The 18,083-nt window shown below is 41.6% G+C and overlaps 1 protein-coding gene and 1 long non-coding RNA gene across 4 annotated transcripts in view; one reads left to right on the forward strand and one right to left on the reverse strand.

The window, feature by feature from the left end:
* Positions 1-18,083, reverse strand: part of LOC148149107 (uncharacterized) — a 201,980-nt gene that overhangs the window by 173,697 nt on the left and 10,200 nt on the right. The gene's annotated exons all lie outside the window — the stretch shown is intronic.
* The window catches only part of palmdb (palmdelphin b), a 112,337-nt gene that overhangs the window by 13,256 nt on the left and 80,998 nt on the right, over positions 1-18,083 (forward strand). The window contains exon 1 of one of the 3 annotated variants that reach the window (XM_087990492.1): positions 7,197-7,376. The exons of the other annotated variants lie outside the window; for them this stretch is intronic. The gene's annotated coding sequence lies outside the window, so the exon portion shown is untranslated. Of the gene's footprint in view, positions 1-7,196; positions 7,377-18,083 lie in introns of those variants that run through there. 3 annotated transcript variants of the gene reach the window in all.

Genomic DNA, 18,083 nt, shown 5'->3' on the forward strand with positions numbered 1-18,083 from the left:
GCAGCACCACATCAACAGCTTCTAATAAAGCCTCAGCACAGGTTCCCCTATGCATGATCATTAAGATGTGCTGCAGTGAAAGATGAGGCAGTTGTTGTAAATGCTCCTTCACTGGTCAGTCTCACCATGCTGCTATGGCGATGCAGATATATTAACTCATTTTGACCACCCAAATGAACCTGTAAGCATTTTTCTGTAAGGTCCTTGAACACCACAATCTGGGCTATAGTGACACTTGCTATCTCTTGCTTATTCTCTTCTGAGGGTATTTCCCCAAAGTCTACGTGGCCCAGCCTTTCTCCTTGCCTTCACTTGTGTCACCAATGGCCCAAGGTAGCTTCATCGAGGTGGACACCTTTTCTCTGTCATCCTGCCACAGTGGAACAGTGGCCATGCTGCCTCACAGCACCAGGGACCCAGGTTCAATTCCTGCCTTGGTGACTATCTATCTAGAATTTGCACAGTCTTTCCATGTCAGCATGGGTTTCTGCCAAGTGCTTAGGTTTCCCCCCCAAAGATGTGAAGGTTAGGTGGATTGACCAGACTATCTAGTGTCCAGGGATGTTAAGGCTAGATGGGTTAGTCATGATAAGTGGGGCATTACAGGGATTGGGTGGTTCTGGGTGGGACACCCACACCAATCAACCCCACCACCCCGTGGCCCAACATTTCAACTCCCCCTTCCACTCTGCCGAGGACAAACAGGTCCTGGGCCTCCTCCACCACCACTCCCTCACCACCCGATGCCTGGAGGAAGAATATCTCATCTTCCGCCTCGGAACACTTCAACCCCAGGGCATCAATGTGGACTTCACCAGTTTCCTCATTTCCCCTCCCCCCACCTTACTCCAGTTCCTAACTTCCAGCTCAGTATCATCCTCGTGACCTGTCCTACCTGCCAATCTCCCTTCCCACCTATCCACTCCACCCTCCCCTCTGACCTATCACCTCCATCCCCATTCCCATTCACCTATTGTACTCTTTGCTACCTTCCCCCAACCTCCTCTCTGACCTATCACCTCCATCCCCACCCCCATTCACCTATTGTACTCTTTGCTACCTTCTCCCAAGCCCCACCCCCCACCCCCATCCATCCCCCATTTATCTCTCCACCCTGGATGGAGGGCTATTCCTGAAGAAGGGCTTTTGCCTGAAACATCGATTTTCCTGCTCCACAGATGCTACCTGACCGGCTGTGCTTTTCCAGCACCACTTTGCTCTAAACTCAGGTTCTTGGTGGGACGCTGTTCAGAGGGTCAGTGATAACCTGATGAGCCAAATGCCCTCTATCTGCACAGTAGGGATTCTATGATTCTATAACCTTCCTTGACTCCTAGTGTACCTAAGTGATTATCCAGCATCCTGCATTCCTTTGGTAAAAAAGCAATGACTGCCTGGAATACATAGATTATTCACAATATTATCCAAGCAACTACAAGACACTGAGCCTTCCACAAAGAGAGGTGCAATGCTTGATTCTCTCAGTGTCATGTTGCATTCATGAAATGAGACAGGTGCACCAATTTTATATGTTGCCCACCCCTTATGGAAAGGGTGAAGTTGGGCATCCCCATTCCCGAAAGCCAGGGCAGACTAAATTCTGTGCCCTGTGGCTCGTATGACAAATCAGTGGAAAAACTAAGCAGAGCTAGAGAAAGAACATCATGCAAAAGACTGTGAAAAGTTGATGTGAGAATTTTAGCAGTTTGTTTTAGATTTCCCAATCATGCCTTTAAAGCTTTGGGATGAAGAGAATTTAAGTGTAATGCACAGCTCATAAATTAAAATTGAAATGCATTTTATTAAGTTAATCAGGAAATGGATTGAAAGCCTTGACCTTCATTCCTATGCACTATTCAAATGGAAGTGCTAGTCTGCTGCTGTTAATGTTCAACTTAAACTGCGGCCCCCTCTGAGTTCTGACCTTGATCTTGACATTCGATACATTTTAATGCAATTGTGTTCTGTACTAAAGTACAACTTGCTTCCATAGCAAATTGGATTCAATTCAGGTATAACAGAGTTCTCTTGTTCATTTATTACCTCACCCATTGCTTCTTTCCCAGGAGAAAGAAGTCACAGAAATAATACCACCACTTACTATTCCACAAGTAGTTCTCCAGTGTAATGGACCTCTTGTACTTTCACTGGAATGGGACAAAGAATAATCCACTACACAATAAGCTATATAACTAACTCTATGATCTTCTGACTTCATTGTCCATGGGGAATTTGAGCCTATTTTAATGGACAGTGAAGGACAACACTGAGTTGTCCAAGCAATCATGTCATCAAGCAATAATCGGTATAACAATTACCTCTTTAAGGTTCATCCTCTGGGACAGAAGGTCTGGGTTCATGTCCCAACCACTCTGGAGGAGAGTCATAGCATATCTGAACAGATTGATTTAAAATAATAGGTGAATTTAAGGACAGACTCGATGGCTTCTTTCATTCAAAAATAAATGGATGCAGCGTTTGTAGATGCATTAACTGTGATCTTCCAAAATTCCCTAGATTCCAGAGAAGTGCCAGCGGTTTGGGTATTCAGTAATGTAACACCACCACTCAAGAAAGAAGGAGACAAAAAGCCAGGAAGTAAATAATTTTGCTAGCTAACGTCAGTCATTAGGAGAGTGCTAGAATCCCTTAATAAGCAAGCAGTAACAGGACATTTAGAAAACCATAATACAATCATGATCTATAGAATCCATCTACCAGGCCCGCCGTCAAGGAAAGGCTGCCAGCATTCTCGAAGATCCATCCTACCCTGGCAAAGCTTTTCTATAACCTCTTCCATTGGGGAGAAGGTACAGAAGCCTGAACACACGCGCCAGCCGGTTTCAAAACAGCTTCTATCCTACTGTTGTTAGAATACTGCATGGACTTACAAACTTTTAACATCTACCTGTACCTGTGTTTTGGTTATTGCCACTGTTTACCCATTATTTACTTATCTATGCTACTTAACTCTGTGATCTGCCTGTATTGCTGGCAAGACAAAGCTTTTCACTGTGCCTTGGTACACGTGACAATAAATTCAATTCAATTCAATTCAATTCAATTTGGAGGAGAAGTTGTTGGACTGTGGTGGACAAAGCTAAAAATTGACCTGATGACGAAGCAGTGCTGTGAAAGCATGTATCTCCAAATATGTTGGACCTGGAGTTGTGTGATTTTTAGCATAATACAATCAGGTCGAGTCAACATGAGTTTATAAGACCAGTCAGTACTTTATTACTAAAGAGTATTCATCTCACCATAAAATGCAGCTACAAACGCTATTGAATAAAACACACATTTACATAGGATAATAATTAGTATAAACAAACGGGAACTACAATCGGCCATTCGGCCCCTCGAGACTCCTCCACCATTCAACAAGATCATGGTTCACCTGATTGGAACCTCAAATCCACATTCCTGCATAGCCCTGTTAATCTTTCACACTGTTGCTTAACAAAAATCTATCTACTTCTGCTTTAAAAATGTTAAAGGTCTCCGCTTTCACCATCTTTCCAGGAAGAGAATTCCAAAGATTCACTTAATCACAGAATTGTTAAATTATTTGTTAATCTGGAGTTGCAGTTTTGCAGCTGATTCCATACAACTCTCCAGAGAATTTTTTTTTGCTTGATCACTTTTTATAAATGGGCAACCCTTGACATTTAAATAGTGAGCAACCCCTGGACTTTACGCAACGACTCCTCAAGTATTTCTCAAGTACATACAACTTCTTTCAGCAAAAATGCTATGAGATACCCATCTCTCAGAAACTAAAACCTCATTTAATTTCTTTCTCTACCTTCAAGTTTTAAGCAATAGATTTTAATAAGTAATTGGTTCAAATCTAAGCACCCAACTATTTTGGTTTTGACATGCTCTAATGAACTATTTTCTGTGATCGATTCTGACAATCACCTCTCCCAGCAACAAAAAAATGCGGTTGCTTCTAGTGACTTACTGACAAGCTGATACATGGGTCAAAATACTGACTATCAGCTGAAAAGAATCTGACAGGTGGCCTGCATGCAATTAGTTCCAGCTATAAATATAAAGGCCTCACAGAGCTGCATATTCATATCCCAAAATGCAAAGATAGTCAAAATATTCTCATGTCTCGCAGAATTATGGAGCCATCTCAAACAATTAACTCATTTTCATTAATCAGCTTTGTTGGCCTTAGTAAAATCCTGAATAAATCTAACCTTAGAATTAAAAATCTGTAATGGAAGAGCAAGGAAGATGGTATAGTTGACCAGAGATCCAGACTAATGGTCTGGGGGTGTGGTTTTGAATCCCACCAGGACAGATGGTGAAGTTTGAATTTTATTTTTTAAAACCTGTAATTTAAAAAAAAAGCTAGCCTAATGACACTATGTTGATTGTCCTAAAAGCCTACCTGGTTCACTAATGACCTTTGCAGAAGAAGATGTGCTGTCTGTTCTGTATGAGACTCCAGACCCAAAGTAATATGGTTGACTCTTCACTGTCCTCTGTGTCAGCACAGCCAATCAGTTCAAGGTGACGAAGGATTGACCTACATCCTATAGTTAACAAACAACAAAGAAAGGAGAATATACAGGTGACATGAATAGGATTCTGAGGTGACCTTGGGGATGATTAGTGCTTCTTGAACCTCTCCATAAATCAGAGTGCTGGACTGTATGGAGTCGGTAGAGCGGTGGTTACAGGCCATGGGAGGAAAGTTCTGAACTTTAAAAAGCCTGTTCCCAGCAATAACACCCTGAGGCAACGGGTGGATAGTTGGGCAAAATAGGTTAAGCGTTAGATCTCTGTCCTGCTGTGGGAACAGGTAAGGCCCAGGCTTTCAAGTCCAGCAGGATCCAGGAGCTTATGGAATGTGGGGGGAGATGGGGTGAAAATGGAGATCAGGAATCTTTGTTGCAGGTGAAAAGAAATGAAATGGGGTCTTCAGTCTTCTGGGGGATGGTGTCCCTAAACAATGTGCCTTCCTTCCTTTTCAAAGATTCCCTTCAAAAACAGCATTCTTACTCTAAACCAACAAAAACAGAAGTTGCTGGAAAAGCTCATCAGATCTGGCAGCATCTGTGAAGAGAAATCAGAGTTAACGTTTCGGGTCCGGTGACCCTTCATCAGAACTGCAGAGCTTTTCCAACAACTTCTGTTTTTGTTTCTGATTTAGAGTATCTGTGGTCCTTTTAGTTTTTATTTCATATTCTGAGTTGCCTGCCAGTGCCCAGCGTGGTAGATATTTGCTAAATCAACCTTTTCAGAGATATTATTACACACTCTGGAACAGGATGCACTTGAACATATGCTTCCTGGTCTAGAAGTGGGGACACTACCAGTGCACAACAAGAGCTCTTGCACAGCATGGTATGACCAAAGAGGTGGATTGAGGCCCTTAACTGGTAAATAATTGAGCAGATACAGAGGCTGATAGTTCTAAAGACAGATTAGCCCTAGTGTGCAACTATTCCTGACAATGCCCCAGCCCCCAGGATTTGGAGAAAAGGTTCAGGATAAATGGGAAGGAGGAAGGCTGACCACACGACATCTTTTAGGTGCCCCTTTCCCCCTGCTGTAAACACATCCAGCAGAAGGCAATAAATCTAGCCCAGAGTCTTGTAACAAGCTGATTATAAATGATAAATACCTTGTTTCCATTATGAGTTTGTTTAATTGGAAAAATCTACTAACCGCCACACAATTTTAGATGCAGAACTCAGACTAAAGGATGAAGTGACCCAACTAGCTGACTGCCTGCTGATTTATAATCCTGTTTATGTTCAGCCTATTTCTTAAAGTGGTGGAATTATTTTGAAGCTAGCAGTAATCAAAGCCATCTCTTACATCAGACTCAGCCATTGAATCAGCAGCTATTTCAGAAACAATGGCACAATTAAGGCATACAATTTTACTCCAAGGTGAAATAAATTGTTCATTGTATTAACCTAGGACTTAGAAATGAAGCCAAAATGAACTATTGCAAAGTAAATTTGGAATTCCAAATCTTCACTGCCTCTCTTTAAAATCTTGATTAGATTCCCTACAGTGTGGAAACAGGCCCTTCGACCCAACAAGTCCATACCAACCCTCTGAAGAGTAACCCCCCCCCCAGACTAATGTATCTAACACTATGGACAATTTAGCATGGCCAATTCACATCTTTGGAATGTAGGATGAAACCAGAGCACCTGGAGGAAACCCACGCAGACACGGGGAGAATGTGCAAACGCCACACAGACAGTCACCCAAGGGTGTGAATTGAACCTGGGACCCTGTTACTGGGAGGCAGCAGTGCTAACCACTGAGCCACTGTACCACCCTAATTGACCTCAAGGCTGGGGAATTGGACAGGAATAGTTGCACACTAGGGCTACCTGCCTTGAGAACTTTAAATCTCTGTATCATCTCAATTATTTACCAATTAGGGGTTTCAATCTGCCTCAAGATTTTGTAGAAGTGTCTCCTAATGAGACTCACATCTCATTTTGTCTGGTAACTCTCCTGTAAAATACCTCAGTATATTTCACTACATTAATGTGTTACAGTACAGATCATGTACATGAGTGATATTAGAGAAAGGAATTTTATCATGACCTGTGAGCATAGTTCACAATATAAATTCCTTTAAATATTGAGTAAATCATAATTAATAGGAAAGAGAAAGAAGTGATAATAGTAGATGTGGGTCCCTCATCAACACTCAACATTCCAGTTTTTGGTTTCCTTTTCGATCTTGTCAGACCAAATGTGAAGTTCCTATTGTCAGACTCATAGCATTTGTACATGTTTAAGTGTCACTTTTATTCCTAAGCTTGGAGAGAACAAAGCAGCAAAAAAAAAGTGGCAGATAAAAGTGACTGACAGTACCAAGTGACAGGGCTTTAATGGTGGGGGTGGAAATCATGTAGTTGTGTTATCAATCTATCAGCTGGTGCTTGTTTATAAAATATATAGAGACAGTTTGAAGGGAAAAGCTGATTGACACGATGCCAAAGCATAGGAAGCTAATTTAGGAGAAAAGCAATTTGCTAATTGCCTTTGACTGCCAGTGCGTGTCGTGCAGCAGAAGACAGCTGTCAAGCCAAAGGATAGCAAAGCAAGTTTGAGCATTCTGCATAAAAGACTGGAATGGATTTGGGCACTGATTCATGCAGTCAGGAATGGTGTGGAGGTGGCTGATTGGGGGGGTTCAATTTGACGCTACAAATTGTTCACCGGTGGTGGTGAAATCCAGCAGCCAACCTGTGGCCTCGGCTGAGTTCTTGATTAGCCCAGAGGTCTTATTATATTCACGATGTGAAGTCATACAGAAATTTTCCATGTACAAAGAATTTTCTTCGCCTCTTTTGTGGACTGATCTGCACAAGTAAGAGCACAGCTGGGTAAGAATGAAAGTGTTTCCTAAATTAAGAACATGCAGGCAGCTCCTCTTATAGGACTGCATTATTAGAAGTTTATTTTTGAGGAAGTTTTGATATAAAACCATCTTTCCATACGTTTGTTCCATATATGGCTGCTTCTATTTTGTGTTTAAATGGATCAAAGTAAAGGCATAGACTGTGTTATTTTCATCTTGTAGTAATCTTTTAATTATGCATAATCTTGTCAGAAACTCAGCATTAAGTGCTTGTAATACAGTTCCGTAGGGTATGAACCAGACGTTCAAGGTTTAATGTTTGCAATGCAATGACACTTTCACAAGTGAAGGGCGATACTTTGACAATGTTGGAAGTTGATTAAGGCTCTTTGGGAAGTTTCTCCTAAACAGGCAGTTTAGAAAAACTTTGTGCATTCTTATATTCCAATGGTATCCCACCTCAGAGCAATCAACAAAAAATGCATTCATACTGCACCTTATTGCCCCTTCTAAGTATCCTTAACTCAGAAGCAAACTATGTTTTAAAAATACAGTCACTGATGTTGTATAAAAAACTAGCAATCAGTTTAATTATCAGAAGATTCCACAGATAGCAAATGAGGTGAACAGCCAACTATAGCACAGAGTAATAGCACTGACTCTGGGAGAAAATTTTGAAGAGGATGTTACTTTCTACTATTCATCAGAGGATGTTAATGAATTTGTTCACCCCCTGCCTGAATCACCAGGAAAGCATAATTTGAAGGGCTACATTGGTTCAGGAAACCTAAGGCCCCAAGAAGCATAATACCCAATGGGAAATTTAAGTAGGGCTCTTAATTGTACTATGAGGATGATGATTCAGATGTTCCACCTTGCCAGAACTCCCAGATGACATGTTACCCGTTATCATGAAAAATATTCGCAAATAGATTTGGGATGTTTGTCCCCACCTCCAACAGCCAACACATCCACCAGCCAGCCCTCATCAACCACAACCAATGTATCCACCTCTCAACCGCTCCTTCCCCTCTTGGGGTCATTAATAGTGAGGTCACAGTTTCTTCCAAAAGGACTGAAAACTTTTCTGACAATTTGTATATTCCTCAGCAGTGTGTTGAAATGTCAGCTGAATGACTGACGTTAAATTCTGGAGTGAGGATAGAACCTCCTGCCTCTGAAATGACTTGCACTGCCAGGTATGAGGAAAGATAATAAAAATTGAATAGTTAATAAGCACATTTGAACATTCTGGTGCATTCATCTGATGCTGAATTCTCAAATCCAGATAGGAATCACTTACACATTATGAGCTGAAATACATTATCCTCCAATTTGATTTGGGCAAAAAAAAAAGCCTGTAGCTAAGGCCGATGTTTATAGTACTTAGTCCTCAGCATATTAAAACTTGTGGCTTAACAGCTATGTTTTATGCAGTGTGTTTTAATAGCTGCTCCAGACTAAAGTGAAAACCAGTTTCAGCAGAGGTAGAAATCACATGGCTATAAGAAGTCCAGCCAGAATTCTGTGTACAAATGCTCAACGGTTTGGGATACATTTTGCAAATCAGAGTTGTCTTTAACACGGCCTGTGCTGTCTAACCAGCAACACTCAGGAAAGACAGGCATACAGTAACAAGTTGATATTGACGGAACATTGGAACGAAAATGCTTTAAACATACAGACTTGAATATGGAGCCAGGAAATGCAGAAGAAAAATAAAATGAAGGACTATGGGGATGTCCGTCTATGTTGAAAGATTCTTACAAAGGGGACACAGTGAACAAAATGGTCTCCCTAATATATATTTTAACCTTGAATGATGATCAAAAGTACAATCATGATCATTTTTACTGGTTGGTACATCAAGCAAAATTGAAAGGAGCATAGTTATTACATTATACATTACTACCCAGATTAATAATTCCCCATGGTGAGGAGTTAGTTGCTTACTTATTACCAATTTGATGGAAATTTTTATTTTATTTTTCATTGTTGTTCAGGCTGGGTACAGTATACATTTCAAGTTCTTAACACTCCTTGAACACTCAGCTGTGCGGAAGCATACTGTAGGCTGTTAGGAGTGTTCCACCTGCTATTGGAATTAGTCAAATGATACACACTCTAAGGTTGCAAACAATTTTCACCCAAAACTATTATTTGTACCCTAGTTTGCTTAGTGTGCAACAATCAGGTGGATGCTGTAAGCCTTTGGAGGAAAGTAAATTTTAAAATGGAAATGACAAAATTATGCAGAAACTGTTCTTCTTTTTAAAAGTATAGTCCATCTTCTGTAATTACACCGGCACCACTCCCCACCTCTTCCTCCGCTACACTGATGACTGCATTGGCGCCACCTCGTGCTCCCGCGAGGAGGTTGAGCAATTCATCAACTTCACCAGCACATTCCACCCTGACCTTAAATTTACCTGGACCATCTCTGACACCTCCCTCCCCTTCCTGGACCTCTCCATCTCCATTGATGACGACCAACTTGACACCGACATGTTTTACAAACCCACTGACTCCCACAGCTACCTGGATTACACCTCTTCCCACCCTACCTCCTGCAAAATTGCCATCCCATATTCCCAATTCGTCCGCCTCCACCGTATCTGCTCCCAGGAGGACCAGTTCCACCACAGAACACACCAGATGGCCTCCTTCTTTAGAGACCGCAATTTCCCTTCCCACGTGGTTACAGATGCCCTCCAACGCATCTCGTCTACATCCCGCACCTCCGCTCTCAGACCCCACCCCTCCAACCGTAACAAGGACAGAACGCCCCTGGTGCTTACCTTCCACCCTACCAACCTTCTCATAAATCAAATCATCCACCGACATTTCCGCCACTTCCAAGCGGACCCCACTACCAGGGATATATTTCCCTCCCCACCCCTTTTTGCCTTCCGCAAAGACCATTCCCTCCGTGACTACCTGGTCAGGTCCACACCCTCCTGCAACCCAAACTCCCGTCCTGGCACCTTCCCCTGCCACCGCAGGAATTGTAAAACCTGCGCCCATACCTCCTCCCTCACCTCCATCCAAGGCCCTAAAGGAGCCTTCCACATCCATCAAAGTTTTACTTGCACATCCACCAATATCATTTATGGTTTCCGTTGCTCCCGATGCAGTCTCCTTAACACTGGGGAGACTGGACGCCTCCTTGCAGAGTGCTTTAGGGAATATCTCTGGGACACCTGCACCAATTAACCACACCGCCCTGTGGCCCAACATTTCAACTTCCCCTCCCACTCTGCGGAGGAAATGGAGGTCCTGGGCCTCCTTCACCTCCACTCCCTCACCACCTGACGCCTGGAGGAAGAACGCCCCATCGTCCGCCTCGGAACACTTCAACCCCAGGGCATCAATGTGGACTTTAACAGTTTCCTCATTTCCCCTTCCCCCACCTCATCCCAGTTCCAAACTTCCAGCTCAGCACTGTCCCCATGACTTGTCCTACCTGCCTATCTTCTTTTCCACCTATCCACTCCACCTTCCTCTCTGACCTATCACCTTCATCCCCTCCCACACTCACCTATTGTACTCTATGCTACTTTCTCCCCACCCCCACCCTCCTCTCATTTATCTCTCCAACCTTCAGGCACTCTGCCTGTATTCCTGATGAAGGGCTTTTGCCCGAAACGTTGATTTTCCTGCTCCTTGGATGCTGCCTGAACTGCTGGGCTTTTCCAGCACCACTAATCCAGAATCTGGTTTCCAGCATCTGCAGTCATTGTTTTTACCTAAAAGTATAAATCATTCTAGCTGAAAAAAAACCCACTGATTTCTGTATTAATTCACTACTTATTTAAAGGTCCTGGCCATAAAGAAAGAAATATCTAAGAAAATCAATTGAAGTCGAGTACAGAGGCTGATGTGGCCCAAAAATAGAAGCACAGGCCATTGTGTCATTTCTCCAGCCTGCAATGCAGACAAAGCTGGGAAGGCTGAGGCAGCAATCCCATTTATTTCCTCACTGAGGCCTATTAAAGAATTTGAAAAGCTTGCGAAGAGCTTGTTGTTTGGATGGTTGTAAATTTGTAGAGGTGCACAGATTACAGAGAGTGGCTGTTGCATATCAGCTGAAGGGAGACTGATAAAGACTAGGAAGCCAATTATAGATGCACCCAGGCATTGGTTTAACCCTTTAAGAGGATTAGTGGGGCAAAGACAAACTGTATTTTGTAAGGGGGTTCCCTTGATGGAGGGAAGAGTGGGCTCTTGGTGAAGGTTACTATATGGTTATAACCTTGTATAGGTTAGGTGTCCGGAAGCAAGGCAGCCAGGCACAATTGGTCAACCACCAGCCCAGAAAGGAACTTCTGTCCAATTTTCAGTCCAGTGATGTGGGGCACGACCCATCACGGTTAAGATGGAACCCAAGTAACAGGACGAGCACAGGTGAAGAAAGATGACAGGAAGCCAATAGAGACTAATACCTCAAGTAGGATCTTCTGCCAAAGATTGAGCTACCTGGAGATGCCCGAGGTCCAGGAGAATATGGCTCACTGACTTGCTGCCAAAGACCTTGAACCTCACAGCGCTGGTCACCATGCCCTGCCAGTGACAGTAAAAGTACAACCTCTCTGCATCATATATATGCATACATACATGTATATATTTCACAACAGATTCCACAGGCATTGAGTTTCAGGGGAATTCCTGGATTACTATAGTTTCAGGGCAACAATGTTTGCGCCAATATAGCCATCACAGCTTTGAGTGACTGGCCAATCAGATTCATCAGCAGGAAGGGTTCTCTTGTGTTCAGCTGGTCTGCAATTACAGTCAGAGTTTCCTCCACCTCTGTGCTTGTTTTCCTGATAACTGCAAAGGCTTCTTCAACTTCCATGCATCCACCATCTGGTGCCAAGTTGGGCCTTGAATTCCTTCACTCACAGCACCATTGTTGTTGGGATGCTATTTAGGTTTCTCCCCCATTCCTACAGTCAAATTGTTAGGCTGGCCTTTCCTTTTCCACCATGTACTAATGCGGTGGTCATTCCTGAAGAAGGGCTTATGCCTGAAACGTCGATTTTCCTGCTCCTCGGATGCTGCCTAGCCTGCTGTGTTTTTCCAGCAACACATTTTTCAACACTGTGTACTAATGTCAAGTTTAATGAGTGAACGTTAACAGGTCTTATTGAACAAAACTATTGACAAACAGTGAAAAGGGAGGACGTCTCTGGAACCCTACAAACTCAAGTTCCAGCTCTCTGTGTGGCCCGACATCAATGTAACACTAAAAGCAAAGTACTTTGGAGCTGGAGATCTGAAAAATAAACAGAAAATCTGGCTGCATTTATGGAGGAAGAAACAGAATTAACATTTCAGGTCCAATACGACTGTTTTTGGAACTTAGTCCTAAGAAGCTCTTGTGGTCCAAATTCGATCTCATTCAATGCCTTAACACGTGATAAAGAGCTTTGACGTTGTTCCTCCCTCCCTCCTGAACTTATCCCTTCATCTAATCCCACCTGGCATTATATACATTTCACTCCTCATTATCCATTGATTAACTCCTTGTGGATCCACATACTTACAAACTTGGCCCCAGCCCCAACCTTTTTTATTTTTCATTGATTTGTCCAAACTGGCTGCATTTCATGGTATGTAAGAGAGTTGCATTGTGTTTTTGTAATTCTTGTCGATGTCCCTATTCCCTGCGAATAACGGGAATGAAGTGTTTTCATTATCCCTCTGACCTTCTGCTCTCAAATGCTGAATGATCTACCAACTTGGTTAGATTAAAAAAAACTGCAGATGCTGGGTCCTGAAGAAGGGTTACACCTGAAACGGAGGCTTCTCCACCTCCTGGTGTTGCCTGGTTTGCTGTGTTCTTCCAGGAGAAAGTGAGGACTGCAGATGCTGGAGATCAGAGTCGAGAGTGTGTTGCTGGAAAAGCCCAGTAGGTCAGGCAGCATCCGAGGAGCAGGAGAATTGACAGTTTGGGCATAAGCACCCTTCATCAGGAATGACTGATGAAGGGCTTATGCCCGAAACGTCAATTCTCCTGCTGTGTGCTCTTCCAGCCTCCTGCATGGCGAATGATCTGCCAACATCAGAGGACTTTATCTCTTTACACCCCATTTCAATTATGTTTGGGCACAATTTGATTTTTTAAATTATGTCAAAGCCGTTTATGCACGTGCTCAGCAGTTTTTCTCAAGGATACAGTTGACTCTTTAATCCACATGGTGTAGTTATGTGCTTTAAAACTGGAATTTCATATTATAAAATGGTGTGCCCCACGTGGTTTACTGCACCAGTTCCCAAAGCTGCCAAAAGCAACATAACCTTCTGAAATGCAAAGTTTCACAATCTGTTCAATGTTCTCCAATGTACTATGCAACCAAACTGCCCTTGGAATCTAAACTTCAGCAGTTTCAACTCATTCTGTGCATTTCTGAGTGGATCAAATGGCAATTTTTAGATTTTACCAAAGAGGAATTGAGGGTTGTAAAATTGAAATGAATCACCAACGTTTTCTCTCAATTCCAGCACTTGCATCTGCCATGTTTATGCTCCATATACACACACATCTCTGACTTGAAAATAATCAAAGTTAGGAAACTCCTGGACTGTAAATGAAAGTAAATTTCCAAGTTTTAGCAACAAGATGATTGCAAATGTTTAAATCTATTTCTGCATAGATTTGATTTTTTTTTCCTACTCCCACTTGACCTTTCTGATCATTAAGGGAAATTCCTATGAGAATTACCAGAGTATGAGTGTTCCATCAAGCGGAATTATCAAAGTAGAGATCATTGCATTTTTAAAGTAAGTAGTAAATGAGCAGTTGAGGCAAAGGGCTTTGAAGTGTTTGAGCAGGGAGGAAGAGATCATTTTGCATTTTAAAGAGTTGACTCAAATCAGGCAGGCTAATGGCCATTGTTTTGCTGTATATCTCATGATGCCCTCTAATCTAGTTCAGAAAACAAAAGAACCAAGTTAAGATCAAGGATACTTGATAGTAACTGATTTCTTAACAGTAATTTACAATATTGATTTGATTTGATTAAATCACACTACATTAAGTAGATATCTGTATGACCAAGGTATATATCTCAAAGGCCAGTATTGCTTGCCTTGGTATAATCATCAATTCATCCAATCCCCTAATCTTTATTTAATAGAGAAAGGTGACCTCCTAATGAAAGGTTGGTTTAACCTGCCAAATCTATGTTCAGTATTTTTTAGAAGTTTTCTTGGGGCCTTCAAAATTCACAGGACATAATCATCATCATGTTTTGAGCTCTAGAGTACGGTGATGGGGATAAAAGAGTGAATTAGGAGATAATTCTTGAATCTTACTGCATTTAACTAATGCCAACCAAATGAAAAATCTGATATAAAATCAAAAAATACTGGACCTGCTCAACAGGTCTTGCAGCATCTGAGACAAGAGCAAATAAGACAGTGCTTCATTTTACATTCCTTAACAGAATGTTTAAACGCAAGGGAGGGTCGTTGTAAAATCCCCCACTTAACTCCCACCATCTGATCTGTATGAAGTTCGGCAGGAAGCATTGTAGAAGTACCCTGCCCACCCTTGGGCCTGTTGAGGACTGACCCTTATCCTAAAATAAAACAACAGACTGTGAATGTTGAAGATCTGAAACAAAGACTGTGAAGTGTTGGAGAACCTCATCTGGTGGCATCTGTGGAGGGAGAAACAGTTAAAGTTTCAAATCCAGTCACCCATCATCAGACAATGGCCATCATTCTTCTTTTCAGCCTGAGCAGGGATGGGGATCATGGCTGTAAAATCCAGCCCCGAATTACTGTTCCTGAAATGAGATCTTTCAGAAGAACGCAAGTTGAAACTCTCTATGGTAGATTGCTCCAAAAGGTGCTCTCTTACTGCAGTTGCATGGTTAGTAAGTTTGCAGATGACACCAAGATTGGTGATATAGTGGACAGTAAAGATGATTATCTGAGATTACAAAGAGACCTTGATCAATTGAGCTGAAGAGTGGCAGATGGAGTTTAATTTGGATAAAAGTGAGGTATTGCATTTTGGTAAAACAAACAAGGGCAGGACTTATATAATTGAAAGTAGGATCTAGGATAGTGTTGTTGAACAGAGAGACCTGGGGTTTCAGGTAATTCTTTGAAGCTTGCATCACATATAGACAGGATGGTTAAGAAGATATTTAACACACTTTGGAGATGGTGTTGGACTGGGGTGTACAAAGTTAAAAATCACACAACACCAGGTTATAGTCCAACAGGTTTAATTGGAAGCACAGTAGCTTTCGGAGCACCACTCCTTCATCAGGTGGTTGTGAACAACCTTATGTGATTTTTAACTTTTAACACACTTGCCTTTATTGCTTCAAACTTTTGAGTAAAGGAGTTGGGATGTTATGTTAAGATTGTACAAGACATTATGAGGCCTCTTTTGGAGTACTGTGTCCAGCGCTGGTCACCCTGTTATAGGAGGGATATTAATAAGTGATAGAGGGTTCAGAGGATTTTAATCAAGACATTGCCAGGAATGGAGGTTTGAGTTATGGGGAGAGGCTGGACAGGCCAGATGTTTTTCACTGGAGCGTAGGAGGTTGAGAGGTGACCTTATTGAGGTTTATAAAATCATGGGGGGTATAGATAAGATGAATGTCAGGTGAGTTTTCCCGAGGTGGAGAATTTCAAGTGTAGGGGGCATATTTTTAAGATGAGAGGAGAAAGATTTAAAAAAGACGTGAAGGGTAATTCTTTTACACACAGAGGAATGTGGGTACAGTTACAACATTTAAAAGACATTTAAATAGCTACATGAACAGAAATGTTTGGAGGGTTATGGGCCAAGCACAGGGAGGTGGGACTAGTTTAGTTTGGGATTATGGTCAGCATGCGCTGGTTGGACCAAAGGGTCTGTTTCCGTGCTGTATGACTCTATGACTCCATTACTCTATGAGTCTATAACTCATTTAAAATACAAATTGTACAAGAATCTGTCGGCCTGATTTTCTTCAGTCACCTATCACTTTATGGTTGGACCACAGCAGATGTTATTTGTCCTGTTCTCGTCACCACATTTATATGAAAGACATAATTGCTCGAGAGAGGAAATTTACAAGAATGTTAACAGGGAATGAATATTGTAATGGTGAGGAAAGGTTGGATGGGCTGTGGCTGATTTCCTTAGTGTGGAGGTGCTGCTGTTGGACAGGGGTGGGCAAAGTTAAAAATCACACAACACCAGGTTATAGCCCAACAGGTTTATTTGGAAGCACTAGCTTTCAAAACGCTGCTCCTTCATCAGGTAGCTGTGGAGCAGGATCATAAGACACAGAATTCATAGTAAATCATTACAGTGTCACGCAATCATTTCAGTTGTAACCTTTTGCTATAAATGCTGTGTCTTATGATCCTGCTCCACAGCTACTTGATGAAGGAGCAGCGCACTGAAAGCTAGTATTGCCAAACAAACCTGTTGGACTATAACCTGGCGTTATGTGATTTACAACTGTTTTCCTTAGAACAGAGGAAGCAGTGGGGTGACATAACTGAGGTGTAAAACATTATAAGAGACTTAAAAAGAGGGAGGTGGAGAGGCCAGTTACCAGGGACACAGACTTAAGGTGATTTGTAGAAAGATTAAATGGGGCATGAGGAAAAGTGAGTTCACTCAGAGGGTGGAGGGTGTCTGGAATTAGCTGTCTGAATTTGCGATTGAAGTGGAAACTCTCATTCATTTAAAAGGAATGAGGATGTGCAGTTCAAATGTTATAACCAACAAGATTATGGACTAAGTGCTTGAAGGTGAGATTAGAAAAGCTGGCTAGTTTTAATCAGGTGGCACACACAATGGACCGAATGGCTTCTTCTTGTCTGTAATATTTCTGTGCCTCTATGGAGCCCGCCCAGGGTATTTTGATGCAACCATCAGCTCATGTGAATTTCAAAAAATATTTTATGGACAATGGTAAATTCATACCAATGACTTTGTAACAGTGTGTTTCATTCATTTTAGGAAAGCCAATCTTTCCTATGTCGAAGCAAATGAAACTGCTAAATTTGATTTTTATTGATGAGTGTGAATTTCAAATGGCAAAGAAACCTACTCAGGCAAACAAGAAATAAATCCTTTTTTTGAAATTTCTTAGTGTTTTTGTGGAATTATGCTTCCAACATGTTGTCACCATCAGATGGGCACACCTAAATCATTGGGAAAATCATTTTAAAATACCTTACACCCAAATGAATTGTAGTCACTGTTGCATTGTACGTAATTGAACAGAGATGAGCTGTAGGTATTTTTCCCCACTGTAATGATTACAAACTAAACAGAAAATATTTACAATTAATAATGTGAAAACAATTCAAAATTTCATTAAATATGACAGATTTCATTTAAAATGGTCCCATATTACATTTAATTCTGATGCTATTCCTAAATATTTTAAAGCATTTTTTTTCATATAATGCAATAACTTGGCTCATAAAGATTTACCTAACTGGTCCAGGATGATTTTATACTGGAGGAAATTAAGAAAGAGAGAAGACACAAGATCACTAAAAATAGAAACAATTGCTTTATGCTCAAAATGAAATTGTGAGAATCAAGCAGGATAGATGAAGTCAGTGTAATCTGTTTGAATTAGTGTCAATCCACCAATACTATACTAAACTCTTCTTTTCAATATTTGAAAAAGAGATCATGTAATGAAATTTCCTTGGTTGCTTTAGTGTTTTGCTAGATATGTCTGAAAATTTGCTGAAT

Source organism: Chiloscyllium plagiosum, unplaced genomic scaffold, assembly GCF_037043375.1.
Source record: "Chiloscyllium plagiosum isolate Xiang-an unplaced genomic scaffold, Cpla_swu_hap1 HiC_scaffold_9, whole genome shotgun sequence".
NCBI lineage: Eukaryota > Metazoa > Chordata > Chondrichthyes > Orectolobiformes > Hemiscylliidae > Chiloscyllium > Chiloscyllium plagiosum.